Genomic DNA, 22,197 nt, shown 5'->3' with positions numbered 1-22,197 from the left:
GTGTCTTGGTATAGAACCTGGAATGTGAAGGTTCTAATACCAAATCTTGTAAACTTCTCTGGGAATAAACCTGTTGTTTGTGCGCGGTACTGGTGCTACCAGAGACCCAAAGACCCGTAGCAAGATGCTAGTACGAGAAAGCCTGCTGACTCTTGCTCCAAGGGACAGGAAGAAGAGACAGATGCCCACAAGAGCCTCTGTGTGTTTGAATGGGTGCCTTCAGTCCTGCCCACACTTAGAGGAACCGAGGCCCCGCCCTACGTCTTCCTGTGCCAGGATCGCCTGGCAGCAGCTGGTTCACTACAAGCCCCTCACTCTCCTGGTTCTACACCAAGCTACTACCAATGTTAAGGCCTCTCTTCAGGCCTTAGAGGAGAAAGCAAGAAGACCTAGCCTGGAGCCCAAGCGTCTGCCACCTCCCACAGTTCAGACTTCCCCCCACAGCAAGTCTTTCTGGGAAGGACGCTGCAGTGGCGTATTGTGTCTTTAAACGATTTCCTCACGGTGGCAGTCGTGCTTCACATTTTCAAGGAATCCCTATCTTGGAGCCCTTTTCTCCCGCCCTTCCCGTCTGGAAAAACGCCACCCAGAGACAAAGGTGCCACCCAATATGGCTGCCTGGAGCTTTGTCCACTTTAGTGCAACCTGGTCTTACTGTTGAATTTTTACTTTTTTTTTTCCATCTGAAAGCAAAATGAGGCCTAAACCACCCATACTTCTCAAGAATCCTGTTGTTCCTCACTGAAGCTATCTGGGTATGATCTACCTCATACAGTTACAAGTCCTGGAAGTTCCATGGTATCAAATTTTCTCCTTCGGGTGATACATTGGATGGATGAAGGTACAAAAACAAAGACAGATGTCTAAGAGATAGATATCTAAGAGACAGATATCAAAGAGATAGAAAACCAATTCATGAAATTTGAAACACTAAGTGAAAGAAGCAGTACTGAAGCAGGAGATGTAAAAGAAAAAAAAAAAGAGAGAGAGAGAAAAGCTAGTTCTCTGTGCTGGGCTGACTCACTCCAAGGCTCAGCGATAAGTAGGGCTCTGTCAGGACTTTGATAGCACTATCAGCAGAGTGGGGGCCCAGAAGGATTGGGCTCTAGAAGCAGGGATAAGAAAAACAAGTTATGTGGCCGGGCGTGGTGGCTCACACCTGTAACCCCAGCACTTTGGGAGGCCGAGATGGGAGGATCACCTGAGGTCAGGAGTTCAAGACCAGCCTGGCCAACATGGTGAAACCCCGTCTCTACTAAAAATACAAAAATTAGCCAGGCATGTTGGCAAGTAGCTGTAATCCCAGCTACTTGGAAGGCTGAGACAGGAGAATCACTTGAACCCGGGAGGAGGAGGTTGCAGTGAACCAAGATCGTGCCATTGCACTCCAGCCTGGGGGACAAGAGCGAGACTTCATCTAAAAAAAAAAAAAAAACAAGTTCTTTTTATCAGTTTCCCCTTTGAAATTCTTTCCCCATACCATTATTCTTTGCTCTGCTCTCACAACTATTTTTTGTAACTGTTTCCGCAAGCTTGTAAGGATTTTGTAAGTTCCTGTTTTCCAGCTGTGCAGTTATGGCAAAGGTCACAAGACATGCCTGAATTGTAAAACCTGTCACTGTTTGATAAACTGCCTTTGTTCTGCTTCTGTAAGCTTGCTTACCAGCCTTACAGGTTTTGGGCCCTTTTTAGATATATGTATAAAAGTCAAGCCCTGTCTTGGTTCGGGGCTCAGCCTTTGGATGTTAATCTGCTGAGTCGGTGACCACCTAGTAAAATCCTCCTGTTCCACCGATTGGTCTCTCTGGTCTCCTGGTTCCCACAACAAGATGAACAAGGCCACTTGTTGTGATGATCAGTAGTGAGGGAAATCAGATGAGTGTTTGCCAGGGGCTGGGCAGAGAGTGGAATGGAGAATGACTAATGGGTCCAGGATTTTCTTTTGTGGTAGTGAAAATGATTTGCCACTACATAGTGGTAATGCTTGCACTGCATTGTGAGTGTCCTAAATGCCATTGAAATTAATACATTTTAATGGTTAATTTTATGTCATATGAAGTTTACAAACTCAGTTTTTAAAAGTGCCAATACTTTTAAAACTATCATTATTTCCATGAATTATTAATTATATTTGAAAAGTACTCCAGTTATCAGTGAAACAAACTTGTTTTAACAGCTATAGTACATGGTGGCCAGTCAAGGTGCCTCATGCCTGTAATCCTAGCACTTTGGGAGTCCAAGATGGGAGGATCGCTTGAGACCAAGAGTTAGAGATCAGCCTGGTCAACAGAGTGAAACCCCATAACTAAAATGAAAAACACACACAAAAAAAACCCCAAAAATCAGCAACAAAAAGAAGTTATACTACAGGGGAATTTGAACATTAGTTTATAAAAGTCCATATTATATATGTATAGGGAACAGATCATAGTACCTAGCACAGACATTTTAAAAGTGATTATTTCTTCTTACTATGTTTGACCTACCACAATATTCTACTTTATAATTTCCTACAGTTCTTCTAGAGTAAAATATAAAAAATTTCAAGCACTCAAAAGTATGTATTGATGTAGATATATTCAAAGAGTATAAGGTAATGCTGAATATGTGTATGTATATATATGTATATGTACATATATATATGCAGATATGCATATATATATATTTTAGACAGCATCTTACTCTGTTGCCCAGGGTGGAGTGTAGAGGCATGATCATGGCTCACTGCAACATCAACCTCCCTGGGCTGAGGTGATCCTCCCATTTCCGCCTCCTACGTAGCTAGGGCTTCCACTGTAGGTCACCATGCCCGGCTATTTTTTGTGTTTTTTGAAGAGACGGGGTCTCTCTACATTGTCAGGGCTGGACTTGAACTCCTAGGCTCAAGCTATGCACCTGCCTAGGCCTCCCAAAGTGCTGGAATTACAGTTGTGAGCCACCATGCCTGGCCAATGACACATCTTTTTAATCGTGGTAGGTGTTATAGTGAGGATATGTTTGAAGATGGTATTTTTGACCAGTAAATTCATATGTTTAATTCATCATTATATAAACAGAGACACTAATGAAGCACTCTAGCTCCGTGTGAGTTGCGTGAATGCATCCATCTTACAGTTTTCTTAGGTTACACATCTAGGTGACTGGAATGTGAGAGATGCCTATTTCAACTACCATTTATTGAATTTTGTTATCCTTCTTTTGAAATTTTTTTTTTTCTTTTTTTTTTTGTGAGATGGAGTCTCGCTCTGTCACGAGGCTAGAGTGCAGTGGCTCAATCTCAGCTCACTGCAACCTCTGCCTCCTGGATTCAAGTGATTCTCCTGCCTCAGCCTCCCGAGTAGATGGGACTATAGGCACGCACCACCATGCCTGGCTAATTTTTTTGTATTTTTAGTAGAGATGGGGTTTCACCATGTTGGCCAGGTTGGTCTCAATCTCTTGACCTTGTGACCCACCCACCTCAGCCTCCCAAAGTCCTGGGATTACAGGCTTGAGCCACTGCGCCCAGCCTGAAATTTTAAAGATAATGTTTTGTGGTAAGAACTAGGAATAAAAATTTGAAAAGTATTAAAAATCCTAATTTTCAGAGGTATAAATATGTATAATACATATGTTTATGTTGTATATAAATATGTATTTATATGTTTATGTATGTGTAAATACATATATATTTTCGATTTAAAAGTGCAAATTGAGATCTTATGTTTTGATGAATAGGCCAATCACAAGTTCTCTGCAAGTATTTTATTGTCTAAAGTTCAGATATTGCAAATTTTTTATGAGAATATCAAAAACTCCTAAGGAATCAGTGGTGAAACTTTGAGTTCTTTAACCTTATATATAGCTAAATTGAAGTAAAATGTAAATTTATTGTCGTGTTTGACTGTATATATAGAACTTTTGATCTGTGTATAAAAAATTGGAGTAAATATGGAAATGGTTAATATTGTTTAATACAGTTTTATTACATTGGTTTTCTCTGGATCAGCACATGGTTTTTTTTTTATTTTTTTTTTCCTTTTTTTTTTTTTGGAGATGTAATTTTGCTCTCGTTGCCCAGGCTGGAGTGCAATGGCATGATCTCGGCTCACCGCAACCTCTGCCTCCCGGGTTCAAGTGATTCTCTTGCCTCAGCCTCCTGAGTAGCTGAGATTACAGGCATGTGCCACCACGCCTGGCTAATTTTGTATTTTTAGTAGAGACGGGGTTTCACCATGTTGGTCAGTCTGGTCTTGAACTCCCGACATCAGATGATCTGCCCTCCTAGGCCTCCCAAAGTGCTGAGACTACAGGCATGAGCCACCGCGCCCAGCCCCCCATGCCCTTTCTTTTCCTTGAGACGGAGTCTTACTCTGTCGCCAGGCTGGAGTGCAGTGGGGTGATCTCGGCTCACTGCAACCTCTGCCTCCCAGGTTCAAGTGATTCTCCTACCTCAGCCTCCCGAGTAGCTGGGACTACCGGTGCGCACCACCAGATCCAGCTAATTTTTGTGTTTTTAGTAGAGACGGGGTTTCACCATGTTGGCAGGATGGTCTCAATCTCTTGACCTTGTGATCCGCCTGCCTCCACCTCCCAAAGGGTTTTTTTTAACTTCATTGCAAATTCCATGTCTTCCTTACTAATAAGAAAGTATAGGACTGATTCCTAAGTGAAAAACAGTAAGACGCATACACAACAAAGTCATAAGAGGCAGTTCTAAGTCACAGCCTTTTTGTTTGTTTGTTTTGAGACGGATGGAGTCTCACTTTGTTACCCATGGTGAAGTGCATTGGCATGACCTTAGCTCACTGCAACCTCTGCCTTGGGTTCAAGCGATTCTCCTGCCTCAGCTTCCCAAGTAGCTGGGATTATAGGCATGCACCACCATACCTGGCTAATTTTTTTGTATTTTAGTAGAGGCAGGGTTTCACCATGTTGGCCAGGTTTATCTCGACCTCCTGACCTCAAGTGATCCGCCCACCTTGGCCTCCCAAACTGCTGGGATTACAGGTGTGAGCCAGCACACTCAGCCAGTCATAGCCTTTTAATGACGTTGGAAAATATTTTTGTTCCAATGTTAAATAATGAAACCATGAGACAAAATCCTGTGATCCATCTGATTAGCATTTATAGTCATTCGTTTGTGTCCATTCAAATAGGCCTGTGTGTGTCTTGACAGGTTTAAGAGCTACATGGGCACTTATGTTATAGCCCCTCTAAATAGTGGCCTCCCGCTCAACATATAAGGCCTAATGACTAGGTCAGAATATGGAGCAAAACTCCCAGGGAACCTGGGGAGGGAGTCAGGACAACAACCACGTGGCCCGGTGCCTAGATTTGCTCTTCTCCAAGACCTTGGGGGTAAGCTTTATTTTTAATTCTTTCCTTAGGCATGGATCCTTAAGGTCTGTTCCCAATACAACAAGACTATTTGTTATCATAATAAAACACTGCTGATAGGATGCTGAATGAAAAAGAGTAGAAATGGGGAGATTTGGTTGTGCAGAAAGTGAGTTCTTAAAAAGAGGAGATGCTTGATGAGGGTGAGTGGATCTCATCTCAGTTCAATACCCAATGGAAGCCAAAAGCAAATGATTAAGAGTGGAAAATGGTCACACATCTTGAACAAAATATTAGGTATCTGTAGTTTCTGTTGTCTTTGTGTCTTCATGGCGTTTTGTTTTGAAACCTATAGTAATGTATCTTTAAAAATTCAAACAAAAAGGTGATAAGTGTGTACTTTTCTAAAGTAATATTCATGAGGCCCTATTTTAAGGTTTACCTTTACTCATATTGAAGGCATGAAATGTTGACATATAAGACTTAGTACTGGTGACATTCAAATGAATTCACCCTGCTCAAAGGTTTGTTAAAATGCACACTTGATCTGATCCAAACCACAGTGTACACAGTAATCCACTTTCAATACAGATTTATCTTTTCATGAAATTAACAATGTATGTACATATTTAAAGATATTCCTGGAAATAATCCAAAAGTTCTTAAGTTGCCTTGACTGGTTGTATGGTAGTGGTTTTCTTCATTATTAATACATGGATTTTTCTTAATCTTTGTCAAGCATTATTCTTTAATTTACTAGTTAATCCTTATATCTAAAAGACATTATAAAACTCTCAGAGACACACACAAACACAACCACACACAGCCCATAAAGTCTCAGGAAATACTTGAAGAATATGTAATGGCATGGGCACATGCTGTGTTTTGATGTTAAATGATGAGACCATGAGATGAAACTCTGAGTCACCTTGACAGGAATTGAGCCTATGTACCATGAGTATCATGCCATGTGGAGTATATATGGCATGCAATAAGGAGCGTCACCTGGTTTCTCCTCTAAAGTCTCATGCCAAATCGTTGCCTACAATGTACCACATAAGGCTCTTAGAATAGGAAGAATTCCCTGGATGCCTGACAGGGGAGCCAGGGCCAAAATCTCTGGGATTTTTAAATTGTTGCTGGAGTTCCTTTCCAAGCTTTCAGCCCTTTTCTCCTTTTTGTGCATTCATCCACTGAAGCTATCCCCTGAAGAAGACAGTTTGATGCCACGGAAATTATTGGACCTGTAACTCTGAAGTAAATGAAACCCACACAGACTAGGTCAGGAGAATAATTTCTTAAAGAACAAGATTCCTGACGAGGGTGGTTGGTTTAGGCCTTGGTTTGATTTCAAGTGGAAAACAAAAAGAAAAAGCACAGCAGTAATACCAGCTGGCTCCAAACTGGGCAAAATAGAAGGCATCCAAGTTTGGTGGCTCTTTGTCTATGTGTGGCGTTTTTTCAGACAGGAAAGGCGGGAGAAGAGGGCTACGCAACAGGGCTTCTTGGCATATCTGGAGCACTACTGCCATCGCGAGGAAGATGTTTAACGAATTATAGTCGTTTAACGCCATTACAGAGTTCTCTGAGCACTACCTGTTGGAGTAGGTGTGGTCTGGTAAGAGGTGAAAGAGGCTTGGCCTCCATGCTGGGTGTCCTTGCCTACTTGTCTAAGGCCTTAAAAGAGACCTGGACATTGGCAATATCTTGCTATAGAACCTGGAGTGTGAAGCTTCTAATAGCAAATCCTGTAAACTTCCCTTTGAATAAACCTGTTGTTTGGTCACAGAGACCCAAAGACCCATAGCAAGATGCCAGCATCAGAAAGCTTGCTGACTCTTGCTCCAAGGGACAGGAAGAAGAGACAGATGCCTACAAAAGCCTCAATGTGTTTGAGTGGGTTCCTGCAGTCCTGCCCACACCAGGAGGAACTGAGGCCCCGCCCCACGACTTCCTGTGCCAGGACCGCCTGGCAGCTGCTGGTTCACTCCAAGCCCCTCACTCTCCAGGTTCTACACCAAGATACCACCAATGTCTAGGTCACTCTTCAGGCGTTAGAGGAGAAGGCAAGAAGACCTCGCCTGGAGGCCAAGCCTCTTCCACCTCCCAACAGATCAGCCTTTCCCCACAGCGAGGCTTCCTGGGAAGGAGGCTCTAGTGGAGTATTATGTCTTTAAACGATTTCCTCACGGTGGCAGTAGTGCTGCACATTTTCAGGGAAGCCCTATCTTTGAGCCTTTTCTCTTGCCCTTCGTCTGTGAAATAAGCAAACCAGAGATAAAGGCACCACCAAACATGGCTGCCTGGAGATTTGTCCAGTTTGGTGCAACCTGGTCTTAACTGTTGAATTTGTTTTGTTTTGTTTTGTTTTTCCATCTAAAAACAAAATTCAGCTTAAACTACCCATGCTTATCAGGAATTTTGTTCTTCCAGAAGTTAAATATACTCCTCACTGAGACTATCTGGGTATGATTTACTTCACACTGTTACAGGTCCAGCAAGTTCCATGGCATCAAATTGTCTCCTTCAGGTGATAAATTGGGTGGATGAAGGTACAACAGCAAAGATCCATATCCAAGAGGTAGATGTCAATAAGATAGATAACCAATGCATGAAATTTGAAACACGCTAAGTGAAAAAAGCAAGACTTTGAAAAAGGCCACTTATTGTGATGATCAGTAGTGAGGGAAAGTAGATGAGTGTTTGCCAGGGGCTGGGCAGAGAGTGGAATGGGGAATGCTTAATGGGTCCAGGGTTTTCTTTTGTGGTAATGAAAGTGCTTTGCCAATAGATAGAGATAGTGCTTGCACTGCATTGTGAAAGTACTAAATGCCACTGAATTTCACATATTTTAATGGTTAATTTTATGTTATATGAATTTTACCAACTCAGTTTTAAAAAGTGCCAATAATTTTAAACCTGTCATTATTTCCATGAATAATTATATTTGAAAAGTACTGAAGTTATCAGTGAAGAAATCTTGTTTTAACAGTTATACTACAAGGTGGCTGGGCTTGGTGCCTCATGCCTGTAATCCTAGCACTTTGGGAGGCTGACATGGGAGGATTGCTTGAGGCCAGGATTTCGAGATCAAACTGGTCAACATAGGGAAACCCCATATCTAACATTAAAAAACAAAAACAGTTGTACTATAGGGGAATTTGAACATTAGGTTATAAAAGTCCATATTATATGTGCAGAGTGAACAGATGATAATACCTAGCACAGACATTTTAAAAGTCATTATTTCTTTTCACTATGTGAGACCCAGCATGTCTTCTGCTTTATAATATCTTAAAGTTCTTCTAGAGTAAAATATAAAAAAATTTCAAGCACTCAAAAGTATATATGGATGTAGATATATTCAAGGAGTAGAAGACAATGCTGAAGATTTTGTACAAATTTCAAACAGTATGCATCCAATTATATTTAAACTGTGTTGAGTGTGTGTGTATTTATATCTGTCTGTAGGTATACAACAATATTTAAAATATATATATATATATATATATATGACAGTGTCTCACTGTTGCCCAGGTGAGAGTGCAATGGCATGATCATGGGTCACTGCAGGATCAACCTCCCTGGACTCAGGTGGTCCTCCCACCTCCGCCTCCTACATAGCTGGGGCTTCTGTTGCACGCCACCATGCCTGGTTATTTGTTGTATTTTTTGTAGAGATGGGGTCTCACTACATTGCCAGGACTGGTCTTGAACTCCTGGGCTCAAGCTATCCACCTGCCTTGGCCTCCCATAGTGTTGGGATTACAGTAGTGAGCCACTGGGCTCGGCCAATGCTATATATGTTTAATCATGGTAGGTGTTATAATGAGTATATGTTTGAAGATGGTATTTTTGGCTAACAAATTCAAAACTTTAATTCGTCATTATATAAACAGAGACACTAATAAAGCATTCTAGCTGCATGTGAGTTGTGTGAATGCATCCATCTTACAGTTTTCTTAGGTTACACATCCAGGTGACTGAATGTGAGAGATGCCTATTTCAACTATCATTTATTGAATTTTGTTATCTTTCTTTTGAGATTTCAAAGATAAAATTTTAAGGAAAGAATTAAGAATAAAAATTTGAGAAGAATTAAACATCCTAATTTTCTAGGTATAAGTATGTATAATACATATGTTTATATTGTATATAAACATGTGTTTCTATTTTATGTGTGTATAAATATACATATATTTTAGATATAAAAGTGAAAATGGAGAACTTATGTTTTGATGAATAGTCCAATCAAGAAGTTTTTGCAAATATTTTATTGTCTAAAATTCAGATATTGCAACTTTCTTATGAGAATAAAAAAGCCTCAGGAATCAGATGTGAAACTTTTAATTCTTCAACCTTATTTATATATCTAAATTCAAGTAAAATGTAAATTTATTGTGGTGTTTGACTGTGTATATAGAACTTTTTATCTGCGTGTTGAAAAAATGAGAGGAAATATGGAAACAATGATCATTGTTTAATACAGTTTTATGACATTGCTTTTCTCTTGATCAGCACATGGTTATTTTTAACTTCTTTGCAAATTCCATGTCTTTGTTACTAATGAGAAAATATAGGATTGATTCCCAACTGAAAAACAATAACACACATACACAAGAAAGTCATAGGGCACAGTCCTAAGTGACAGCCATTTAATGACACTGGAAAATATTTCTAATTCAATGTTAAATAATGAAACTATGAGACAAAATCCTGTGATCAATCTGATTAGTATTTACAATCATTCCTGTGTTTGTGTCTATTCAAGTAGGGCTGTGTGTGTCTTGTCAGGCTTGAGAGCTATCCATACCCTTATGTTAGTGCCCCACTAAATAGCGTCCTCCCCCTCAATGTATAAGGCCTACTGACTAGATTAGAACATGGAGTAAAACTCCCAGGGAACCTGAGTAGGGAATCAGGACAAGAACCACGTGGCCTGGTGCCTAGATTTGCTCTTCTCCAAGCCTTCAGAGGTGAGCTTTCTTTTTTCTTCTCTCCTTAGGCATGGAAACCTAAGGTCTCTCCCCATTACTACAAGACTATTTGATATCACAATAAAATACTGCAGATATGATGCAGAGTGAAAAAGAGTAGAAATGGGAAGATTTGGTTGTGCAGAAACTGAGTTCTTAAAAAGATGAGATGCTTGATGCGGGTGCATGGATTACATCTCAGGTTAATATCCAATGGAAACCAAAAGCAAATGGTTAAGAGTGGAAATTGTTTACACAAATTGAGCAAAATGTTAGCCATAATTTCTGATGTCTTTATCTCTTCATGAACTTTTTTTTAGAAATGTGTAGTGATGTAGCTGTAAAAAATCAAAGAGCTGATATTGTCTACTTTACTAAAGTAATTTTCCTGAGGCCGTATGTTAAGATTTACTTTTATTTATATTGAAGGCATGAAATGTTGACATATAAGACTTAGTACTGGTGACATTCAAATTAATTCATGCATCTGAAAGGTTCGTTAAAATACACACTTGGTCTGATCCAAACCACTATGTACACAGTTATCCACTTTTTATACAGATTTATTTTTTTGCATGAAGTTTATGTATGCACATTTTGAAAGGTATGCATGGAAATAATCCATAAGTTCATGAGTTGCCTTGACAAGTTGTATGGTGGCGGTTTTCTGCGTTATTAATACATGGATTTTTCTTAATCTTTGTCAAGCATTATTCTTTAATTTACTAGTTGGAGAATACTGTAATCCTTATACCTAAAAGACCAATTATAAAACTCTCAGAGACACACACAAACACAAACACACACCCCATAAATTCTCAGGAAATACTTGAAGAATATGTAATGGCATGTGCACATCCTGTGTTTTGATGTTAAATGATGAGACCATGAGGTGAAACCCTGAGCCACCTTGACAGGAATTGAACATGTGTTCTATGAGTATCATGGCATGTGGCGTATATATGGCATGCAGTAAGGAGCGTCACCTGGTTTCTCCTCTAATGGCTCATGCCAAAGTGTTGCCTACAATGCACCACATAAGGCTTTTAGAATAGGAAGAATTCCCTGGATGCCTGACAGGGGAGCCAGGGCAAAGACCTCTGGGATTTTTAAATTGTTTGCTGGAGTTATTTTCCAAGCTTTCAAGCTTTCAGCCCTTTTCTGTCTCTCTCTCTCTTTTTTTTTTTTTGAGACACTTTCACTCTGTTGCCCAGGCTGGAGTGCAATAGTGCGCTCTCTGCTTACTGCAACCTCCCCCTCCCAGGTTCAAGTGATTCTCCTGCCTCCTCCTCTGGAGTAGCTGGGATTACAGGCCTGTGACACCACGCCCGGCTAATTTTTGTATTTTTAGTAGAGACAGGGTTTTGCCATGCTGGCCATAAGGGTCTCGAACTCCTGACCTCGGGTGGTCCGCCTGCCTCGGCCTCCCAAAGTGCTGGCATTAAAGGCATGAGCCACCGCGCCCGGCCCCTTTTCTCTTTTTTGTGAATTCATCCACTGAATGTATTCCCTGAAGGAGACAGTTTGATGCCTCGGAAATTACTGGACCTGTAACTGACGTAAATCAAACCCACACAGAGTAGGTCAGGAGGATATTTAATTTCTGGAAGAACTGGATTCCTGATGAGGACGAGTGCTTTAGGCCTCGGTTTGATTTCAAGTGGAAAACAAAATGAAAAAGTGCAGCAGTAAGACTAGCAGGCTTCAAACTGGGCAAAATAGAAGGCATCCATATATGGGTTGCGTTTTTTCAGATAGGAAGGGCAGGAGAAGGGGACTCCAAGACAGGGCTTTCTGGCATATCTGGTGCACTACCGCCATCGCGAGGACGTCATTTAACGAATCCCTACGCCATTACATCGGTCTTCTTGTGAGTACTACCTGTTGGGGAAGGTCTGGTCTGTGGGGAGGTGGAAGAGGCTTGGGCTCCATGCTCAGAGTCCCTGCCTTCTCGTCTGAGGTCTTAAAAGAGACATGGACATTGGCGGTACCTTGCTGTAGAACCTGGAGAGTGAAGGTTCTAACAGCAAATCCTGTAAACTTCCCTTGGAATAACTGTGTTCCTTGTGAGCGATATTGATACTACCAGAAACCCCAAGACCCATAGCAAGATGCTAGCACGTGAAAGCCTGCTGACTCTTGCTCCAAAGAGCAGGTAGAAGAGACAGATGCCCACAAGAGCCTCTATGTGTGTTTGACTGGTTCCCTACTGTCCTCCCCACACCGGAGGAACCAAGTTTCCGCTCCACGACTTTCTGTGCCAGTACCTCCTGGCAGCTGCTGGTCCACTCCAAACCCTGCATTCTCCAGATTTTACACCAAGATACCGCTAATGTCCCTGTCTCTTCTCAGGCCTTAGAGGAAAAGGCAGGAAGACATAGCCTGGGGGCCTACAGATCAGCCTTTCCCCCCCAGGGAGGCTTTCCGGGAAGGACGCCATGATGGCGTATTCCGTCTTTAAACGATTTCCTCACGGTGGCAGTAGTGTTCCACATTTTCAATCAAGCCCTGTCTTGGAGCCCTTTTCTCCCGCCCTTTCTGTTTGAAAAAACGCCTCCCAGAGATAAAGGCGCCACTGAACATGGATTACTGGAGATTTGTCCAGTTTGGTGCAACTTGGTTTTGTGACCCGTAGAGGGTCAGGATTGCAAGTTGTCCAGGTTCTTGGCGTTTTGAACAAATAATTGCACAAAATGCCCAGCAAAGCAAAGCAAGAAAGAAGCAACAAAAGAATGAAAGCAAGGGTTTACTGAAAACGAAAGTACACTCCACACTGTGGGAGATGGCCTCAGCAGAGGCCCAAAGGCCTGGATACAGAATCTTCTTTGGTTCAAATACCCCCTAGTAGTTTCCCATTGGCCACCTCATGCTCACCTCATGTAAGTGAAGTGGTCGCCCGAAATAAGTCTGATTGGTTGCAGAAAGGAGACAACCAGAGGCTAAACTGAAGTTACAAAGGTCACACACTCCTGTGCAAATATCTGATTGGTTGCAAAAAGCAACCAATCCGAGGCTAGGGTGAAGTTAACAAAGTTATACTTCGGTGCAAACGAAGACTAGGCCAGAAGTCAGCCTAATTTGTTGCCACAGCCAATTTTCCATCTGTAGTGCAGAAAAGGTCAAAGGGAGTAGCCTCTGGTCCTTTTGTTACTTAGGCGTTGAAAGTTAGGGTTTTCCTTTAAATTTAGTTCTAGGAAGTCAGCGTAAAACAGTTTTAGGTCCCCTGCCTCCAGACCCTATTCTCCTGCCTCATCTCCCCGCTGAGAGATGTGATCCCCATAAATCTTTATGTGAGGCAGAGGGACTGAAGAGCTTTCTTCTGTAACTGCTTCATGCCGACCTGGGGCATAGTCCCTACCTGTTGAAAATCACGGAAGTCTCGCCATGCTCTATCTCGTGGAGGCAGGGTAGCTTCTTGATGGCCAGGGGTGATGTCCTCACCTGGAACTGGCTGGAACCGTGGTTGCATGATCATCTGAAGCTTGATGATTATCCAGGCGAGAGGAAATGAATTTGGCTAAAAGATTTAATGGGAACTTCAGGGGGTTGATACCTATGCTGTCAGAAATGTTTTTTATAGAGATATGCAGGAGAAAAAAAACAAAACCTGGTCTCTTGTAGAATCTATGCGTTTCCCTGAAGTTTTAGCACGAGCAACTCCATTTTGGTTTGGTTTGGTTTGTAGGGGCCTAGTGCATGAGCTCAGTCCAAAACAATGGCCTCCCATAATTTTCTTTTAAAAATTCCCCTTTATTCAGGTTTTCACTTGAGTGAGAGTGTGACCAAAACTTAGGGCCTTAGCACCACTCTTGGTTACTATCATTTTGGGTTTTCATTGTCAGCACGTCATGTATAGGTTACCGTGTCCTTATGGTTGCACATTCTTTTGGCTGTTGTTATTCCAGTTGAAAAGAAACTATATTTCATTTTAGAGATGGCTGCATGCAAGCATTTAAAACCTTTGAGAGAATGCAGCACACCAGGGAGACTATTATTAGAAGATATACCAAGAATTTGGAGTATGCCCCTTACCCAAGATCCCCATAAACCAAACCTCCTAAAACCAAACAGATCAAAGAATGAGCTAGATAAAGAGTTTACTCACTTAATGAAGCAATTTCTTCATCAATTCCCGACCACTGAATTTTTTTTTTTTTTTTTTTTTTTTTTTTTTTTTTGAGATGGAGTCTCGCTCTGTCGCCCAGGCTGGAGTGCAGTGGCGCGATCTTGGCTCACTGAAAGCTACGCCTCCTGGGTTCACGCCATTCTCCTGCCTCAGCCTCCCGAGTAGCTGGGACTACAGGCGCCCGCCACCACACCCGGCTAATTTTTTGTATTTTTAGTAGAGACGGGGTTTCACCATGTTAGCCAGGATGGTCTCAATCTCCTGATGTCATGCTCTGCCCGCCTCGTCCTCCGAAAGTGCTGGGATTACAGGCGTGAGCCACCTACGCCTGGCCACTACTGAATTTTTATAATCCTCATTTGATGTATTTCCCTATAGGCCACAAGTGCCAGCAGCTGCACAGATACTTTTTCTGTTTAGCCATTTCTATCCCAACTTTCACAAGAGAATTTAGAATCACTGTGCAACTGCAGCCTTTACAGTAGAATTTTATATAGAACCTATCATGAGGGATATATTTCCAATCATTGCTTCTTTTACTCCAAATCATGGGAAAAGGACTTAACAAATGATGCCCTTTGAGAAGAGTGAAGGCCCTCTGGCAGTGCTCTCTTCAACCAATGAAATGGGCCAAGAGGAATGAACAAATGTTCTGCTTTTGACTGATTATGAGGCAATGCATGTACCATTAAAGTTTCTTACGTACATTGGCCTTTATCCTTTATCTATCAAAGTATAAGCTTATCCATGTAACCTTACACTTGCAGACTGGCTGGAAGCTCCTTCACAAATAAAAGTACACCCTATTCGTGCACATAACAGACGCTTTTCCACTTCTATTGTTCACAGAGGCATAAGCAAGAAAAAAAACATTCAAAGAGAAGAGTTTCATGTCACTAGAAGTATTAATCTGTGAACTTGGGAAAGCTATTCACATCAAGGATGCCATCTTCTTCTTGGGAGAAATTTCCCTGGTTAGCTTTACCTTAAGGGTTACAATGGGTGCACAGTTCCAAAAGTGTGGAGGAACCCTTCTTAGTTGCAAGACCGTGAACCCAAAGCTCAAGGTCCCTAAGTTTTGTTGTAGTGTGGTTGGCAAGGACAGTCTTTTTCTGATGTTCTCAGAAGATCCAAACCATAAAAAGCCTGTTTTTTTAACCTGGTGAAAATACACTGTAGCATAATCTACTATAAGAACATCAGCTCTGTTGCATGGGAAAGCTTTTACACAACCAGAAAACATGCATTGAAATGACAATGGAATGATATCCCTTTATAAAATGTTTCAATGGCCAACCAGGTGACCAAATGTACCTGAAACTTTAATTATTTTCCTAGGAATATGGGATCAAGCATTGGTTATAAACTATTTTAAATAATTTTAGTATTAGCTGGTTTGACACTATTTTCTTGATATTTAATTATTTGATTTACTTGGGTTAGTAGCTTTATACAAGGAAATTTGGTTATTTCTGTAATTTACAATAACTTAGCATAATAACTATAATTGTGATTGGTAGCATATATTTAGACATTAGAATTTTAGAAATCTCATACAATTTTGGAATATATATTAGTATTATTCACAAAAATATAACCTAAAGAAGATTGAGCATCATGTTGGCAATCCCATTGTTAGAAATAAATTTTCAGTGCTGCAAAAGAAATAGCACTCGAACATGAGTTTTCTCAGCAAGGCAATTTTTCTTCTATAGAAGGGTGCGTCTCACAGATGGAGCAATGGCGAGAGCACACCTGAACAGGGGAGGGGAAGGGGTTCTTATCCCTGACGCAGGTAGCCCCTACTGCTGTGTCGTTGCCCTATAGGCTAGGGTTGGACTGCACAGTCTAAGCTAATTCTGATTGGCTATTTTAAAGAGAGCAGGGGTATGAACCAGAATGGCAGGGTGAGCAGTTTCGGCAGGAAGGATGGTTATGGAACACATGACTAAATGTGACAGATCAGAGCGGGTAACCAGGGGTGACTCAGGACGGAGCAGGTGACCAGGGGAACAGGTGTGAACTACTGATTAGAACTGATGGAAAAGGTCATTTACTGAAACCAGGGGCAACGAGACGAGGAGAATGAGGAAGTTAAACTTTAAAATGGAGAACAAAGAACTGAACATACTGACATACTGATTCTTTGAAGAGAAATTTAGAACTCACTGTATTTAATACCATGTACCTAATGCTGTTTACCTCTCTTTTCTGGACACTTCAGGGACCCTCTGAAGTATTCCAAAAGCCAGGTGCCAGGGAAGACAACTTTGAAACTGAAGTTTGATTTTGGGAATTCCAGATTACTACAAGTTATTTATTTGCCAAAATGATGGCTCAGAAATTTTAAAGAAGCAAAAACCTTTTATAACCCTTTTGAATTTAGTCAACATGTTCACACAGAGAACCTCTTCAGCAAGACTAATTTCCACAATTCTTCCACCACTTCTTTGAACCTTCAGCTTTTTCCTAATTTAACTCAAAACAATCCTTTAACCCTAGGCAAAACTTGACATTTCCATGCCTTCATTTAACCTTTTACTATAAAAACACAGTTTACTGTTTTTACACACCTTGCATGTAAATCTATTTCTAGTAGTTTCAATTAATTCCTAGCAATTTTGCCCTTAAGGTAAAACATGGTAAGTCGCTTTACTTGTGTGCTAAGTGCAGTCAAGGCTTGCCTTCTTAGTTAAGGGTGTGGTTAGTTTCATATGTCCCCAGGTGTCACCAAGTGTGAAGCCGGCAATACAGTTCTCAAAACTCAAAAAGCAGTTTGTAACCTTAAAACACTTAGCAAACCTTGCATCTGACCCACAATTTTTTTTTTTTTGAGACAGAGTTTCCCTCTTGTTGCCCAGGCTGGAGTGCAATGGCATAATCTCGGCTCACCACAACCTCTGCCTCCTGGATTCAAGCAATTCTCCTGTCTCAGCCTCCTGAGTAGTTGGGATTACAGGCTCCTGCCACCACACCCTGCTAATTTTTGTATTTTTAGTAGAGACGGGGTTTCACCATGTTGGCCAGGCTGCTCTCGAACTCCTGACCTCAGGTGATCTGCCTGCCTCGGGCTCCCAAAGTGATGGGATTACAGGCATGAGCCACCACACCTCTCCTACCAATAATCTATAAAACCATCTCTATATCCCAAAGATTGCTAAAGTTATGTGAACCAAAAGGCATTACACTCTACTTTTCTGACAAAATATTTGATTTAAGTTCTTTTTATTATTAAACCAAGTAATTTAAAATTTCAGAGGAGATTAACCAGTTTGCACATAGAGATAGAGGCCAGAGACTGACTGGTAAAAAATTCTTACCCTTTTGCCTGCATGCCAGTTTCTGGGTTGTCTCTCCCTGAGTGGCCCTGGTGACCATGCTTGACTGTATGCAAGCAAACACATTGCCACGAATTAAGAATATTCATAGTTTACAAATTTGGAGAAATTAGCCAGAGAGAGAGAGAAATATGGCTCAAATTCTATTTGTGAGAGTATACTCAACACATTTAAAGTATCAGGAAGCCTAAAATCCAAAAAGTTAGTTTATGGATAAAAAGCTGGTGTGCTCCATTAATTCCTGATACACAATTCAATACCCTTAAGTTCACCAATATCATTATATATTCTGTACAATTAAGAATTTACTTTAGGCACATGACCAATATGTACTCCAACAGTATCCATGCCAAATGGCGCGGTGGCTCATGCCTGTAATCTCAGCACTTTGGGAGGCCGAGGCAGGTGGATAACCTGAGGTGGGGCGTTCAAGACCAGCCTGACCAACATGGAGAAACCCCGTCTCTACCAAAAATACAAAATTAGCCGGGCATGGTGGCCGATGCCACTTCAACATAGTGTGAAGCAATGCAAGCATGTATGTGAAATTTGGCTCCACACGAATTCCAGCTTCACGCTTACCTATATTTAAAAAAATAATTTTCAAACTGCTGATACTGTTTTTTGTTTTTTTTTTTTGAGACGGAGTTTCACTCTTGTTGGCCAGGCTGGAGTGCAATGGCACGATCTTGGCTCACCACAACCTCTGCCTCCCGGGTGCAAGTGATTCCCCTGCCTTAGCCTCCCGAGTAGCTGGGATTACAGGTATGCACCACCATGCCCGGCTAATTTTGTATTTTTGGTAGAGACGGGATTTCTCCATGTTGGTCAGGCTGGTCTTGAACTCCCGACCTCAGGCAATCTACCCGCCTCGGCCTCCCAAAGGGCTGAGATTAAAGGCATGAGCCACCGCTCCAGGCTGCTGATACATTTGTATAATACTTCTTATTTTACTTTAATCAAGACTAAGAACTTTAACTATGAGAATGTTCATTAGCCAAATGTCTCCAATTCTCTCAGGTTTTAAAGAATATTTTATCATTTAAACTTTTCCACAACTTTCTTCCCTACTTATAATGATTCCTTACTACATTGTTTCATAAATAATCTTTTCAAAACTGTAATTTGAACAAAATTTAGATAACTTCTGAATTAGACAAAATTATTATTTTTCCACTAATAACGTAACCCTTTCTGGCCCATTTTGTATATAAAATTACTTGTTAACTAAAATTTTTATCCTTAGTAACGTAAAATGTCAGTGAAACCCTAAATAGCAATAAATTCTGAACTATCAGATATAGGCATTTGTAGATAAGAACAATTCCACAATTTTAGAAACATGTTTCCCCGTATCACAACCCTGTCTTAATTGGAAATGACCCAGATATTAAATGAGCATCAAAAATAACTTTAAGATTTTAATTTACACAAAAATTTATCTAAAACATTTACCTCATTCACCGTACTTATTTTTCCTTTTAATAAGGGAGACATGAGACATCAATCAACATATGTAAAACAAACAAGACAGGACAACTGGAGAGGAGGCAGCTTGGGAGATTTTAGATCACAGGTGGGAGACAAAGAGTTGCATCCTTTGAGTTTGTGATTACCTTTTCCAAAGGAAGCAATCAGATATGCATTTATCTCAGTGAGACTTTGAATGGAATGGGAGGCAGGCTAACCCCAAGCCCCCAGCTTGAATTAACACTGACATTTTAAAATATCCAGCAGAGACAGTGGGAGGCCAAGGCCACAGATCACCTGAGGTCGCGAGTTCCAGACCAGCCTGGCCAGCATGGTGAAACCCCATCTCTACTAAAAATACAAAAATAACTGAGCGTGGTAGCAGGCACCTGTAATCCTAGCTACTTGGGAGGATGAGACAGGAGAATTGCTTGAACCTGGGAGGCAGAGGTTGCAGTGAGCCGAGATCGCACCATTGCATTGCAGCCTGGGCAATAGAGAACGCCATCTCAATAAATAAATAAATTAATTAATTAATAAATAAAATATCTGGCAAAGACAAACATAAAATTCAGACAAAATGTATGTTGACAATTCTGAAGGCATTTCTATTTTTATTCCACCAATATACTTTTTATAATTTTTATTTCACCTTTAATGATTATCCAAGACCCCAGTATAACAATTAACCCAGTGGCCGAGCACGGTGGCTCACGCCTGTAATCCCAGCACTTTGGGAGGCCGAGGCGGGTGGATCATGAGGTCAGGAGTTCAAGACCAGCCTGGCCAAGATGGTGAAACCCCATCTCTACTGAAAATACAAAAAATTAGCTGGGCTTGGTGGCAGGTGCCTGTAATCCCAGCTACTCAAGAGGCTGAGGCCAGAGAATTGCTTGAACCTGGGAGGCGGAGATTGCAGTGAGCTGAGATCGTGCCACTGCACTCTAGCCTGGGTGACAGAGTGAGACTCCCTCTCAAAAAAAGGAAAAAAAAAACCAAACCAATTAACCCAGCAGATTTTGTTCACATGAATGGCCAGAGTACAACCCTTTAAATATTTGAATTGAGAAAAAGGCTTTCAGATTTTAAGTTCTGAGGGTTTTTTCTGCTTGATCTAGTCTATCATTGAAGTTTTTGAGTGTACTTTGTATTTCATCCTATGATTTCTTCAGTTCCACATTTGCTGTGTGCCCTGGAAAACTCCGTATCTGGTTGGTAATTACCTTAACCATATCCAGAATTGCTTCTGTCATTTTGCTCCTTTCTTTTTCAGAAGTCTCTTGTATCCCCTAATCTTGGTTAAAATCAGTATGCACAATTCTCTATCTGACATTTCTTGAATTTTTTTTGGATAGGGATCTGTTGCTGGAGAATTACTGGGTTCCTTTGGAAGCATCCCATTTCCTTGCTTTTGATGTTTCTGGCATCCTTCCCTTGAGATCTGCACATCCTGTGTAAATTGCTTCTTTCAAGTTTGTGAATTCGCTTTGTAGGGGAGGACTTCCTCCTTTTCCCCTCACGTGGGAGCTGCAGGCTCCAATAGCTTGCAACTTTAGCCATGAGATAGCAATACAAGCTTGCCAGTTTTACTTTGCCCCGACAGATAATCCAATGAAGGCTGTGAACCAAAATTTCGGGTAAGCAGTCTCCATGGCAGTTTGATTTTTAAAGTCTAAACCTCCCCAGACTCCAATAAGGATCACTGGGGCCAAACTAACAAAGGAAGGCGTCACACGTTAACCAGGCCCCCTACTTAGAACCACAGCACAAAAGCCCGGTTACATGCAACACCATCCTGCTTTCCCATTAGACAATAAACTTCAGATTCTAAACAATTTTGGGGCCAAGGAACATTACAACTGAGAGAAAATTCCAAGGAGGGCTTAATACTAGACCTTAGAACCTCTGCAGAAAGCATCCTCTTTGGAGAATTTGAGGCCCGGAGAATCTTCCAGAGCATCCTCCTGTGGGGTCCAAACTTAGAGTTCCAGACGTCTCTGGTGTTACTTAGGTGGGCACCAGTGCCACTTTATATGCGTTCCCTCCAGAGTCTTCTATGAACTTTATAAGAATAGCCATGAACTGTATAACTGGATGCCGGGTGAGCCTTTTTGTTCCTTAGCCAGTAGAGTACAGTAAGGAAAGAATTTAGCATAACTCAGTTCTAAAAAGTGCTAATATTTTAAAATCTATTATTATTTCCAAGAATAATTAATTATTATATTTGAAAAGTACTCAATTTGTAAGTGAAGATAACTTGTTTTAATAGTTATACTACAGGATAATTTGAACATTATTATCCTGTATAATTATGATGTTGATGATTATTATTGTCTACAGATGATAATACATGGCCCAGACATTTTAAATTACTTCGTCTCACTATGTTTGACCTACCATATATTTTTCGAATTATAATTTCTTGAAGTTCTTCTAGAGTAAAATCCAAAAATCTCAAGCCCTCAAAATTATATATTGATATGGATTCATGCAGATATTATAAGGTGTCCTAAAGATTTTGTACAAAATTACAAACAGTCTGCATTGAATTATATTGAAAGTAAAATGTGTGTGGGACTGTGTATCTGCATCATATCTGTCTGTATGTATATACAGTTTTTAAATGACATATATATATATTTTTTAGACAGGCTCTCACCCTATCACCCAGACTGGAGTACAGTGGCATGATCGTGGCTCACTGCATCATCGACCTCCCTGGGCTGACGTACTCCTCCCAACTCAGACTTCCAAGTAACTTGAACTACAGGTACACACCACCGTGCCTGGCTATTTTTTGTAGAGCCAGGGTCTCACTACATTGCCTGGGCTGGTCTCAAACTCTTGGGCTCAAGTGATCCACCTGCCTCAGTCTCCCAAAGTGCTGGGATTACAGTTGTGAGCCACCGCACCAGGCCAATGCCATATATTTTTATTTCATTTTTTATTATTTTTTTTGAGACAGTCT

The 22,197-nt window shown here is 41.0% G+C and overlaps 1 long non-coding RNA gene across 11 annotated transcripts in view; it reads left to right on the top strand.

The window, feature by feature from the left end:
• LOC129025288 (uncharacterized) overlaps positions 1-22,197 on the top strand; it is a 136,369-nt gene that overhangs the window by 89,604 nt on the left and 24,568 nt on the right. For 9 of the 11 annotated variants that reach the window (XR_010125551.1, XR_010125546.1, XR_008497196.2 and 6 more), the window contains one exon: positions 5,159-5,340. The exons of the other annotated variants lie outside the window; for them this stretch is intronic. This is a non-coding gene — a long non-coding RNA (uncharacterized LOC129025288). The remainder of the gene's footprint in view (positions 1-5,158; positions 5,341-22,197) is intronic. 11 annotated transcript variants of the gene reach the window in all.

The sequence above is a fragment of the Pongo pygmaeus genome, chromosome X (genome assembly GCF_028885625.2).
Source record: "Pongo pygmaeus isolate AG05252 chromosome X, NHGRI_mPonPyg2-v2.0_pri, whole genome shotgun sequence".
Taxonomy (NCBI): Eukaryota; Metazoa; Chordata; class Mammalia; order Primates; family Hominidae; genus Pongo; species Pongo pygmaeus.
This window is presented reverse-complemented; position numbering and strand designations above follow the sequence as displayed.